Genomic DNA, 15,120 nt, shown 5'->3' with positions numbered 1-15,120 from the left:
AGTGAGTGTAGGAAGCCAAATTCTGAGAAAAAGAAATTTGAGCAAGTTGATTACAAAAAGAAGTATTTTGATTTGCTCAAACAAAAGGAAAGAGCATTTCTCACTCAAGATGATTGGGCAGCAGATGGGGTAAATGAAGATGATGATGTGGAATATGTCAACCTAGCCCTGATGGCTAATTCTGATGAAAATGAAACTAGTTCATCAAGCAACCAGGTAATTACTACTGATCTCTCTCAGCTTTCTAAACATGAATGCAATGAAGCCATAAATGATATGACCGATGAATTATATCATTTGTGTGTTTCCCTTAAATCACTAGCAAAAGAAAACACTAGGATCAAGGAGAATAATGTGTTTTTAAGTGATAGGAATGTTGTGTTAGAGGATTAGGTAATTGAGCTTGAGAAGATAAAACTTAAATGCTTGACTGTTGAGAGTGAACTAGCAGAAGCTGTTAAGAAAGTAGAAATTTTTTCTACATAGTTAGAAAGTGAGCAAGAGGTAATCAAGGCCTGGAAAACATCTAGGGATGTTAGTGTTCAGATTGCAAAGGTTCAGGGAATTGAATCATTCTGTGAGGATGCCTGGAAGAAAAACAAAAAGGAGTTAGAATTAATTGATGGATTGTCAACGGATGTGGAATCAACGGATGATGAAAGTTATCCGTTGAAGGAAGAAAAGGAGCATCCGTTGAAGGCTCATCAATTAAAACAGGCAAGTTCTTTTAAAAATAAAAGTCTCAATAAAAAGAATGATTCAACTCTCAAGAACTTTGTCAAAGAAGGAGCCAGCACATCCAGAGATGTCAGTAAGGTGAATATAGGACACATGACTTTAGATCAGCTAAAAGATAGGCTTAAGTTGGTTGAGGATAAGAAGGAAACTAAAAGAAAATCTAAAAGAAATGGGAAGGTAGGGATTAATAAACATAACAATTACACACCTGATAGGTATGCTCCTAGAAAAAGCTGTGTGCATTGTAAAAGTGTTAATCACCTATCTGATAATTGCAAATCTGCAAAAAATGCTCCCATGCCTTCAAATCCCTCCATGCCTAACATGTCTATGTCACCTCTGCATGCTATGCCTGTTATGTCTCACCAGAATCCCCATGCACATTTTGCAAACATGCCATATATTAACAATCCTTATTTTACTGCATTTAGTATGCCTCAAATGCCATACAATATGCCTATGTGGAATAACATGTTTGCACAACCTATGCCTTATCAAATTCAATCAAATGTGTTAAATGATTCTGTGACTAACCCTACACTTCAACCAACCACATCTGAGACCAAGGTTGACCCAAAGTTACCTAAGTCAAAAGATGCAGGAGGAATGAAGTCTAGGAAAAAGACTAACAAGGCTGGACCCATGGAAACTTGGGTACCAAAATCAACTTGATTGATTTTGTTGTGTGCAGGGACAAAGAAGGAATCTATGGTACTTGGACAGTGGTTGTTCAAGACACATGACAGGAGATTTCACCCTGCTCACAGAGTTTAAGGAGAGAGCTGGCCCTAGCATAACCTTTGGAGATGACAGCAAAGGATTCACTATAGGATATGGCTTGATTTCAAAAGAAAATGTCATCATTGATGAAGTTGCATTGGTTGATGGTCTCAAACACAATTTATTGAGCATCAGTCAACTATGTGACAGAGGGAATAATGTTTCCTTCAATTCTGAAGCCTGTATTGTCACAAGTAAAAAGGACAATAAAGTGGTTCTAACTGGAGTTAGAAAAGGGAATGTGTACTTAGCTGATTTCAACTCTACAGATGCAGAATCCATTACTTGTCTTCTCAGCAAAGCAAGTCCAGTTGAAAGTTGGCTATGGCACAAGAAGCTGTCCCATTTGAATTTCAAGACAATGAATGATCTAGTTAAAAAGGACTTAGTTAGAGGAATGCCTCTAGTGGAATTCACAAGGGATGGACTGTGTGATGCTTGTCAGAAAGGAAAGCAAAAGAAAGTATCATTCAGTAAGAAGCTTGAATCTGCAATTGATGAACCACTACAACTTCTACACATGGATCTTTTTGGACCAGTCAATGTATTGTCAATTTCAAGAAAAAGATACTGCCTAGTGATTGTAGATGATTTCTCAAAGTTTTCATTGGTTTATTTTCTTAGATCAAAGGATGAAGCTAGTGAAATCATCATCAATCATATCAAGCAAGTCAACAATCATCCTGATTTCAAAGTAAGGAATATTAGGAGTGACAATGGAACTGAGTTCAAGAATTCAACCATGAAGTTGTTCTGTGAAGAAAGTGGGATCATGCATGAGTTCTCAGCTCCAAGAACTCCACAACAAAATGGTGTGGTGGAAAGGAAGAACAGATCACTAATTGAAGTTGCAAGGACAATGCTTGAAGAGTCAAAACTCCCAACTTATTTTTGGGGTGAGGCTGTTAACTGTGCATGTTACACTCAGAATATTTCTCTAATCAATCAGGCAAAATGCATGACTCCCTATCAATTATTCAAGAGAAGAAAACCAACTTTAAACTTTCTACATGTCTTTGGTTGCAAATGCTACATCTTAAGGAATCAATCTGATCACAAAGGGAAGTTTGATGCAAAGGCTGATGAAGGAATATTTGTTGGTTATTCTGCTGGAAAATCATATAGGGTCTACAATCTTAGAACCAACATTGTCATGGAATCTGTACATGTTGTGTTTGATGATAAAAAGATTGATGGACTAACAGATGAGGGACATCATGAAGGACTCAAATTTGACAACATTGAGATATACTGTGATGATAGTGAAGATGAGAATGATAAAGAAGGCATCTCAAGAAGAATTCAGAATCTGCCTTTGGATAATGCACAGAATGCTGCATCCGTTGAAAGTCATAATTCAGCTTCCGTTGAAAGAAGCAATGCAGCATCCGTTGAAAGACAAAGTGCATCATTCGTTGAAGTTCATAATGAAGCATCCGTTGATCACAGTCTGTCAACGGATAATCAATTCACTTCATCAGTTGATAGAGCTCCCAATTCCTTTCAAAGGATCAGCAACTCAGGGGGAGTTTCAACAAATCAACATTCTATCTCACATCATGACAATACTGAGGCAACCTCATCTAGGGCTAATCTACCACCTCAAAGGAAATGGACCAAGAATCACCCTTTTGAACTGATCATTGGTGATGCTACATCAAAAGTACAAACTAGAAGGGCTACTCAAGATGAATGTCTGTATAGTAGCTTTCTATCACAGGAGGAACCTAAGCGAGTGGAAGAAGCTCTATTGGATCCAGATTGGATTTTAGCAATGCAAGAGGAGCTAAACCAATTTGAGAGGAACAAAGTATGGAAGCTGGTACCCAAGCCAAAGAACAAGAGTTCTATTGACACAAAATGGGTATTCAGAAACAAGATGGATGAAAATGGCATTGTCATAAGGAATAAAGCCAGATTGGTTGCTAAAGGCTATTCTCAACAAGAGGGAATAGATTTTGATGAAACATCTGCTCCAGTTGCCAGACTTGAAGCCATCAGAATCTTTCTAGCCTATGCAGCTAATGCCAATTTCAAAGTCTATCAGATGGATGTCAAAAGTGCATTTCTAAATGGGGAATTGGAGGAAGAAGTTTATGTAAGCCAACCTCCAGGTTTCGAAGATCCAAATTTTCCAGACCATGTGTATTATCTGTTGAAAGCACTCTATGGACTAAAGCAAGCACCTAGAGCCTGGTATGAGACTTTGTCAAAGTTCCTTCTAGATAATCACTTCACAAGAGGTACTGTTGACAAAACTCTCTTCTTTAGAAATGTTAATGGCTCTAAGATACTTGTACAAATTTATGTAGATGATATTATATTTGGATCTACAGATGATAAGCTTTGTAAAAAGTTTGCTAAATTAATGCAAAGTAAATATGAAATGAGCATGATGGGAGAGCTAACTTACTTTCTTGGTTTACAAGTTAAACAAGTTAGTGGTGGAATTTTCATTAGTCAAACTAAATATATTTATGATCTTTTAAAGAAGTTTGACTTAATGGATTGTTCACCTACAAAAACTCCCATGGCCACTGCCACTAAGCTTGAATTAAACAAGGCTGAAAAGTCTGTGGATATTACAAGTTATAGAGGCATGGTTGGCTCACTTTTATATTTAACTGCTAGTAGACCTGATATAATGTTTTCTACATGTCTCTGTGCTAGATTTCAAGCTGACCCTAAAGAATCTCACTTAGTGGCTATTAAAAGAATTTTCAGATATCTCAAGGGGACTCCAAATCTAGGAATTTGGTACCCTAGAGAGTCTGGTTTTGATCTAATTGGCTACTCAGATGCAGATTATGCAGGTTGCAAAGTAGACAGGAAAAGCACAACAGGCACCTGTCAATTTCTAGGGAACAAGCTTGTATCATGGTTCAGCAAGAAGCAGAATTCTGTTTCCACATCAACAGCTGAAGCTGAGTACATTGCTGCTGGTAGTTGCTGTGCACATATACTATGGATGAGGAATCAACTATTTGACTATGGTCTGACTGTTGACAAAATTCCAATATTCTGTGACAACACAAGTGCCATTGCCATTACTGAAAATCCAGTGCAGCACTCAAGAATCAAGCACATTGATATCAAGTACCACTTCATTAGGGAACATGTGATGAAAGGTACAGTGGAACTTCATTTTGTTCCAAGTGAAAAGCAGATTGCAGACATATTTACCAAGCCACTTGATGAATCAACATTCACAAGATTAGTAAGTGAATTAGGTATGCTTAATTATTCATAATCTATGTCATCTATATAATCTGTCTTGAAGCCTGAAATGAAATTTGCTGCAAGAACAAAGTTGGCTTTAATTAAGACTTATCCTATCAACGGATATTCTCTATCCGTTGAAATCCAAAATTGTTCTATCAACGGATGTTCATTATCCGTTGAAAGACAAATACATTTCTGGTAATTTTATCCTTCAACGGATAAAATGGTGTTGTTCATCAACGGATAACTATTTCCCTTATCCGTTGAAGTGTCACGTCAGTTACTATAAGTGAGTCACAAGCGTTGATTCTTTTACTCAACCGTTGATACAGATATATAGTGTTGTATGTAATTGTATTTAAGGTAGTTTTCAGAATTTCTACAGTTTTATTTATTCTTGAACGGCTGTAACTTACTTAAAATTATCATTCAATCATTTTATTTACGTTTTGATTCAAGAAAGTATAAAAGCCCAATTGAACTCTTATTCTCACTTTACGCTTTCTTGCAATTCTTATTCTCTTTATCTCTAAATTCTCAAGTTTTTCTCTGCAACCTCTACTCACAACAATGGCACCAGTAGTCAAAATTATGTCTCAAACAGGATTTGTTTATGAAAAGAATAATTTCATAGCCTTGGTTGAAAAGAATGAAGCCCATTCTGATTATCACAAGATGATGGACTTCATCAAAAACTGCAAACTAAGCTATGCAATGTTGGAAGCCCCAACCATCTACTGTGAGGTGATTGAGGAGATTTGGACAACTGCAGAGTTCAACTCCACAGATATGACTATTGCCTTCTCTCTCAAAGGTAAGGACTATTGCATTAATTGTGATGATATACAATCTTGCTTTAAGTTGCCTGAGAATAATGCCATGACACCACACACTGATAAAGATGTCTCTGCTATGCTAGATTCCATAGGCTATGCTTTTGATTCTGCTAGTTTAGGTAGTATTAGAAGGAAAGGCCTTAGGAAAGAATGGAGTTTTCTTGGAATTGCCTTTATTAAGGTTTTCTCTGGGAAGATTAGCAATTTTGATGCTATCACTTCATCTCTTGTTAATATGCTCTATATGCTAGTTTCTGATAGGTACTTTAATTTTAGCAACTGTGTTATGCTAGAATTAGGTTCCAGATTAGGCAACAAAGCTAATAGATCACATAACATCTACTATGCTAGATTCTTTATGTTATTGGCTAACCATGTTGCTGAAGGTTTGGTTATATCCAATGAGAATAATAAACTCAAATGCTGGGCACAAGAGAAAAGGGTCCTTGCAGACCTTTTGAGAATGAACCTCAACAGCCAGGTGCCATTGGTATACTTGCCAATCATGAATGCACCACAGGTAAGTGAGGTAAATACTTCTATAACTCCTACTATTTCCAACCCCAATGTTTCTTTGCCTTCTAGTGTGGCTATGGAACCTGTGTCTTTGTCCAAACAGGCTCCTACCAAAGCCACCAAATCTAAAGTTTCCAAAGTCAAGTCAAAGAAACCTACCTCTGTTATTTCTCAAAAGACAACAGTTGTAACAACTACCATAAACCCTGAAGGGAGTGAACAGGGTGTGAGTGGTGAGGGGAGGGGTGAACATCAAAAAGCCCCACAGGATAAGGTGGGAGAGGTGAGTGGTACCCAAACCAGCCAAGCCACAGTCTCTCAAAAGACTGTGGTAGTTCAAAAGGAGTCCAACACATCCCTAGTTGCATCCTCCCAAAAGGTTGTAACTATTGAAAATAGTACCCAACCAGGAACACGGAACAAAAGAGGGAGGGACACTGAAGCCACACATTCACCATTTAAAGCCTTTTCAAGGAAGAAGAAGGCCAAGACCCTAGTTTCCACACAAGGGACACACACAGCACATATACATCCACCAGTATCTGTGCCTTCTCAAATTCAGCTTGATGTGATTCCAGCAAATGTGGAATCACAGCCCCATTCTCTCAATATAGAAATACACCATTCATCAAACTCTCCAACACCCTCTCTGGATGGGGATATGATATTCACATCAATTCCTGATTCTCCCTCATTAAAACTCAGGGAGGAGCCCCACTCAAAACCTGATGATCATCATCTTTTAGATGATTTGTTGGATCATCAGCCAATTCTTTCAGATGTAGTTGAAGAATCTGTGTTACCTCACTTAAAATCAATCCACACAGATTCTACAATTATGTCACTTTCTATATCTACATCTTTTCCTTCCTCAACGGATATCTCTCATCCGTTGACAAGTGGTTGTTCTTCAACGGATAAGCTTAACAGCAGTTATCCGTTGATACCATCAGTTTCTACTTCAACGGATACTCCCTATCCGTTGATGGTCTCTACACACTTAACAGAAATAATTCCAACTGTAGAGGACATGGCAACTGTACAATCACTTTTAGGTTTGAGGGAAGGGAGTGATCTTTTGAGTGAGAGGTTGGGTTGCTCCCAGGCAAAAGGAGAGGTTGAGAGTCACCAAATGCATGCTATTTCTTCCAGCATGGCAAAAGTGAGTGAGAGGAGTGCCATCTTAGAAGGTGAAGGTGAGGGTGTGAGGGTGTGTGTGAGCCAGGGGGAGCCCCTGATGCAAGAACAGAGAGAAATTAAGAGAAAGGCAGGTACAGAAGCTATAAGGGTGGATCCAGCCATTGCTAGTGAGTTAATGAAAGTGGATGATGCAGATAAGGAAAGACAATTTCAGCAAAATTACAAAGCTGTCATTGATAACATTTCCTTGGATGCTGACATTTTTACTCACCCTGTTTCAGCCTATCAATTATTGGCTGCACAGGGCAATGTGGAGGCAGAACAGACACTACACATTGTACACACTTCAGAATCTCTTCTCAACGACAAAGCTATTGTCAACAGGCTGCCTTCTCAAGCTGGTGAGCCATCTGAAGAATTTGGAGTAAATTCTAATGATGATGACTCTAATTCTTTGAATGAGAGCATGAACTTAGGGGGAGTAGCAGGCCCAAGTTCTGTTCCCGATCTTCCTGCATGGGCATGGGCAAAACCATCAACACCAGGAGAGTTTGGTGTCACTTTGGTCAGACAAGTCATGACAATTCAGCAGGCCCTTCAGGAGACTCAGGATGCTGGTACCAAGGCAATTCTTCAAGCTCATCTGGAATCTCTGCATCTCTTGCAGTTGCAGCATTACCAGCAAAATCTAAGTGTGGATGAGCTCAAGCTGGACATTGCTGATCTGAAATCCTACAATGCTGAGAAATTGGATTCACTTATACCCTATGGTACTATGCAAGATTTGTTGGGGAGACTGAGGAAAACATCTGATGCTGACAAGAGGCTGGCCAGATTGGAAGATAGGGTTCAAATCATTGAAGACTCTATGGTCACCATTCTTCAGAATCAACAAACTCAAACAAATCTACTCATGCAGCTGGCACAAGCACAAGGCTTAACCCCTACCCTTGATGATAATAAAAAGGGGGAGAATAAAAGGGAAGGGGAAGGAGAGCCATCTACAACAGTTCAGATTTCTCAAGTGCTAGTTCCTGTCATCACAACTTCTCCACCTATTCAAGTCAAAGGAAAGCTAGATGGAATTGATCTAATACAGATAGCAGCAGCTGAATTGCAAGTCAAAGAGCAAAGAAAGAAGATTGATGAAAAGATGCAACTAATATTTAGTTCTACAACTTCTCAATCACAATCTGTGAAGCATAGCACAAAAGTGGAATCAATTATTATGGAACTCAAGCCAGTAGGGAGGCATAAGGATGGAGAAACTTCTTCCAAAGATCTGCAACCTATGGTTCTCAAGCCCAACAACAGATCCAATAAGGACTCTACAAAGAATCCTCTAAAAGAGGTGGATTTTCCTCTTCCAAAAGCTGATGAGGACAAGCTTTTAGGTAGAAGTATTGCATATCTCAAAGACCATGGATGAGGCTGTAAGGAGAAACATGGCTATTATCTTCAGAGAGGGAAAGAGCATATGTGTGATGCAAGGACATCCCAAATTCTCAATAGCCAAGAGGGAAGAAGCCAAAAGGTTGAAGGAAGAAGCCAAACAGCTAAAGGCTGACAACAGAGCACAAGCAAAGCTTGAAAAACAGCTAAAGTCAAGTCAGGCTGAAGAACAGAAAGAAATTGAAGACAAAGGTGAAGATGAAGCTATGGGGGACATGGTTGGTACTGAGATGGAGGAAAAAAGTAAGGAAGAATGGCAGAAAGGGAAAAGAAAGAAGGTCAATGCAAAGAGAAAGAAGGTAGATAAGACTGAAGAAACCCAATCAATATCCAAACCGCTACCCTCTATTCCTGAACCAATTGTACCTGACCCCTTCATGAACATTCATGGTGAAACAATCATTCCCAAGGAGGAACCAATTGATTGGGACACCATCAAATTGCCCACCTTCCTAACCTCTTCTCCACCATCAAAGAAGCAGAAAAGAAGAATCAAATCAACACCCTCTAAAGCCTCAATCAAATTCACACAGAAGCCTAAGCCTAAACCTCAAACCTCTAAAGATGATTATGTTCACATCTGTGACATAAAAGAATTTTCAGACATTGAACTCTATCTGGATGAGCTGGAGGAAGTAAGGGGAATAGCTGCCTACAGTTCTAGTAGACATAAATAGGGGGAGATTGTTAGGAATATGTGTATTAGTTTGATGATGAGTTAAGCAAAACACTTAAGTAGAAATCTAGTGTTTGTAGCCTCAACGGATAAGACCATCTTGGCTATCCGTTGAAGGAGTAGCTGTACTTAGCAATAAGTTTAGTATTGTAGCACATTTCACTCTCTGGTTTCAAGCTGTAATTCTTAGATGTTGTTAGGAAATAATCAGTCATGTTGACTACTAATGGATGTACAAATAGGAGGGCTAATTGTAAATATTTCATGCCTTGTAATTTTGTATAAGTGAAGAAGTATCAACTGATATTGAAGACCTTCAACGGATAAGAAACAAAGCTTTAACGGATGTCCCTAAAGCTTCAACGGATAATATCCATCAACTGATAAGTGCTTCAACGGATAAAGACTTCAACTGCTAATGCATCAACGGATAAAGCTTCAACGGATAAAGCCTCAACGGATAAGGCATCAACGGATGAAAGCTTCAACGGATGCTTAGTTCATTAGCAGTTGATAGTGATAATTCACAAGCTGACAGAGGCACATGGGTTGACAGAGATATTCTGGAATGTGGAAGCCTCTAGGAGGAATCAGGAAAATGCAGCATTTCCATTCTGATGCAAACAAGGAAGTATTCAAAGATTTACAGATTATCCTAGATTGCATTGGATAGAGAAATGAAGAAGAAACATGTGAAGAATCTTTTCAATTGTATTTTATAGTTTGTCTTCACTTGTAAACTTGGTAATATATAAACCAAGTAGCAGCTAGTAATTAGATATGAATTTTCCTGAGCTGTTTAGAAATATCAAAAGAGAAAATCATCTAGTTTGTACTAGGAAGCAGCTGTGATTTAATTCCTTGAATCACAGATTTTCTGAAATAACACATCTCTGGTGGAACAACAAATCCACAAGAAAAGTTTATAAGTTCTTTGTGCTCATTACATTTGTGTTTGAATATATATCTGTCTGCATCAGCTTCAAGCAATTGACACACATTTGATCACTCAAACACTTAGCCTTAGAAACTGCTCAAAACTTGAAAAAGTTTTGAGATTTACATTCAACCCCCCTTCTGTAAATCTCATTGTTAGTCCACTGGGAATAACAAATACGAAGTCAAAGATGTGATAACCCGGATAAATTTCAAGCCCTATTCGAGAAATGGGTCAAGTTCCGATTCCGAGTCTGAAACTAGTCGAAACCTACTGGCCTAAATACAACCAACTTGGGTAATCCACAAGCATACCAAAGATCCCCAAAAATTATGATTTGTTGGCACACTTAGTACGATATTTTGTCTTATAAAATGAATGAAAATCGTATTTTTATCAATGTGGGAGTGGGGTGTTATAAAAGAAGTAAAATTAATTAATAAATCTTGTTTAGTCATGTAGTTGTAAGGATTCGAACCTGCAAAATCAAAAAAGTGAAACCAAATTTGATCTTAAAAAATCATTCAAAGTGGAATTTGCTTTTTAACAAAATTGATATATTACGTAACTAGATTATATTACAACATATAACATCATTAAGACTAAACACATATTTTATATAATTAAAAAATACCTAGGACCGTAAAGCTAATTGAACAGGTACCAACTACTAACATTTAAATAAATCAAGATATGTATACTAGATTGATATGAAAAGTTCATGTAACTATAAATATTATCTAATTATGTAATTGGAGATAATCGAACCCGAGATCATGTACTTACAAATTATAGAACTCGATATTAGATGAAATCAAAAAAATATTTATGATAAATGTTGTTTAAATATGTAGCTAAAAAGATTCAAATTTGAGATTAGTGTGAAATCCAAGAAGGGAAAGTAAATCTTATATTATCATTTAGTTGTAAGGAACTAAATTCGAGAACGGGGTGAAACCAAATAAACTGAAACTCAATTTGATGTTGAAGTATTATTAAAAGCGGATTTCGCTAACTAATAAAGACCATATATTACTTAACTTTATTAGATTATAAAACTAGGATTATAGAGTCTGAGCAAAAAAATTATATAATTATTGTAAAGCTATTTGAACTAACAACTAACATTTAAAAAATCGAGAAATATGGAGCAGATTAATATAGAAAAGGTCTATTATTAAAAATATTAAAAAAAACATGAAATAAAATGTGGCACGTGCTTTGCACGTGTTTTAAATAATGCTAGTTATAATGTTCATTCAACATGATGCACTATGATCTTTGTGAGGTCTAAAATTACTAAATTCCTTATTAAAGAAAGTATCATGTGCATGACATTGAAGTGCTTTTAGATCTCATCTGGGTAGTACATTAAGAATCACTCGAATTACTTCCCATTTGATTGTGTAATTGTGAAAATTAAACTATGGATTACTAGAACATAATGTTACCCAATCACCTAGGTCATGCATATGATTAATGGAGTTACATAATAGTTGTTAAGAGCAAGCCCAATGACTAGCTATTCATGCTCCTAAATAAATTGAAAGGAAGGAGAGTAAAATCAGTCCTTGTTTATAAGTAGCATTTGCTTATTTTTAAGGATATTAACAAGTATTTTATAATAGAAAATGAGAACCAATATCTTTCTATCTCTTGTACTTTAACCAAAATTATGCACCTTTAATGATAAAACATTGAATATGGAAGGATTGTATATATCCTAGACCAGTAAAAGCCAATTTAATATATTTTTAGTAAGGAGTGAATTAAACGATTGTTGAACTTGCTCTAAGTGTATTATCTTTTATTAAATACTAACAAAATTATATATCAAATAAAAAAATATAAAATATATGTTTAAATCTTAATAAGAAATATTAAATTCAAATTAATTCTAATATATAAAAATTTATTTTGATTTTCTCATTTTTATCATATTTTTTATATGTAAATTAATATTTAAAATTTATTTATTATAAAAAAATTAAATCCAAATTAAGTGTCATGGTATTAGCTTATATCATGTGCATATGTTACTTCTAATATTTTTACTTTAATTTTATATTTTCTTATCTTTTTTTTTCTTATTTTGTTATAAACCTTGTTGATAATGGATTTGTAACATAATTAATCCCGTTTAAATAAGTTTTATAATAGTAGGTCTTAGAGATGTATTTAAACTAAATAGTTGTATGTGTTTTAATTTTATTAGTTTTGTAAATGAGTTAGACCCGTTATAAGTTTTAAATGAGTTACTTAAAATATGTTTATGTTAAATTTTGGGTCAGGTAGTAAACTTAAGTCTTAAAACCCAATTTGCCTACACTATATACATGTTGTAATAGGTTTCAAGGAGGTGTTTATATTGCATCATGAGTAGAAAAACTATGAACGTGTTTGGAACTTAAGTCTTAAAACCCAGTATGAAATTAACTTAATACAACATTAACATGTAAAATTAATTTAGTACAACATTAATTTAATTTTATCAAAACATGACATGGAAAGTACACAGACACGAAAATACACAAAACATTAATGTACTTACATTTAGTTAATGACGCAAGGTTAATGTTGCCACTATTTTAAAAAGCGGGAGTAAAATTGAATATTAAATTAGAAAAATATTAAAAATAAAAATCATCAATTAATTTAATACAACATTTAACATGTAAAATAAAGTAGCATTGTACAAATCTTAAAAATTAATATTAGGTATCGTTTTGAGTAAAATTTTATGGAGACTGCTATTTCATCGGAGACATCAGAGACCACTCATTTTTCTACAATCAAAACACTATAAAATATATTATTTTATAAAGTATGTTCTACGAATATCACTAATTCATTAAAATTGTTGAAGATCTTTTAAGTTTAATAAGTAAAATATGTATGTTCTGCAAACTGAACAAATGTTTTGTAAACTAAACATGTTTCGTAGGTTAAACATTTTGCAATGTTATACATGCGGTTAGAGATGCACAAAAAGTCCGGGCCCGAAAATCTGGCCCGGCCCGATCCGGTCAAAGCCCGGTCAAGCCCGGCTTGGTCAAAGCTCGGCCCGGTCCCGGCCCGGGCTTCGGGCCTCGACGGGCCCTATATTTTTAGGCAAGGCCCGGCCCGGCCCGGTTAAAAGCCCGGGCTTCAGCCCGGCCCGGCCCGATTAAAAGCCCGAAAAAGCCCGGTTATAATTTGATTATTCTAATATATTTTCTTATATATTTATAAATTCACATTTACTATACATATAAATAATACTTTAAACACATATATATTTATATATTTGTGATTAATAATATTATTTATATATTTCGTTGCATAAATAATGAAAGAAGATATAATAAGTACACTATATATATTTGGATATCATTGTTATCATAACAATCATAAAATATATCATATAAACATGTTTATTTTTTGCCGAACTTAAATGTTTTCAACGAAGTAATGTTTTCCTAAAATATTCCATGTAAACTAATATATTTTTACGATGATCCAGTTGCGAACAAATGTATTCTTCGGAATTTCTAATAATACTAGATCCGATTTAAATTAGAAAAAAGCCCGGCCCGATCCGATGCGGACCGAAAAAAAGCCCGGTTAGGCCCGCCTCGAGGGCCCAAACGGGCTTTGAAATTTCCGAAAAGCCCAGTCCGGCCCGGCCCGGTCAAAGTCGAAGCCCGAAAAGCCCGGCCCGGTCAAAGTCCGGGCTTTTTAAGACCCGGTCAAGGCCCGGCCCGGTGGGCCTTTTGTGCATCTCTACATGCGGTACATATATGATATTCAAGATTTTAAATTAAATAATGATCTTTGCATAACATGATTCTCAAAATAATAATTTTTGCAATATTTTTATGTAAGATTTTACTTGCAGAACATAAGTCAATTTATTCATATTTCTTTCTTTAATCTTTGCATATTAATTTTCAGTTTGAATGCTACGTAGCAATTCACCTTCTTTTATTTATTAATGTTTATTTTTTATTTATATTATTTATTATGTGTATAAATATATTTGTTATGTTTTAAATATTGATAGTATTAAAGCATAACTAATTTGTTAAGTTTTTTATATTTTCCTAACAGTTGAACCATAACCCTTGCCATTTAAATATCTCAAACATATTATGGTATATGTGTATGTAAGTAATATTATTGAAACATTTGGGTTGAATAATTGAAATCCTAATAAACTATACTCTTCTATGATTGACATCTAGTTGTTATTATGCAGTTGGAACGCCCCGGGGTTTTATTTTGCGTTTATATCATGAAATTTATATTCTTATTGGTTTAATTCTTGTCCTACATCTAGACGGGAAAAATAATTCATTTGTGTTGTGTACTTTCGCGTTACGTATACCCCAATACTAAATTCAAACATCAATCATTTAGGGACTAAAGAGCATAAAGGTGGCTAAAGTTTCTATAGATTAGCAAAATGTTGGCCCAAGTTTAAAAATAACAAATTGGTGGCCACATTTTACTCCCGCTTTTTAAAATAATGGCATCATTAACCTTGCGTTGTTAACTAAATGTAAGTACATTAAGGTTTTGTGTACTTTCGTGTTTGTGTACTTTCCATATCATGTTTTGGTAAAATTGAATATAAATTAGAAAAATATAAAAAATGAAAATATAAAATTTTAGGAAAGATTTGTAGGTGAAATTTTTACAAAATACATTAGGTGAATAATATTAAATCAGGTTTACATACCATATTGTGAAATCATGTATTACTATACAAATTAATATACATATGTTTATCATAAATATACTAATATCTATTATAATACTACTATTAAATATAAGTATATATG

Source organism: Apium graveolens, chromosome 3 (genome assembly GCF_009905375.1).
Source record: "Apium graveolens cultivar Ventura chromosome 3, ASM990537v1, whole genome shotgun sequence".
Classification (NCBI taxonomy): domain Eukaryota; kingdom Viridiplantae; phylum Streptophyta; class Magnoliopsida; order Apiales; family Apiaceae; genus Apium; species Apium graveolens.
This window is presented reverse-complemented; position numbering follows the sequence as displayed.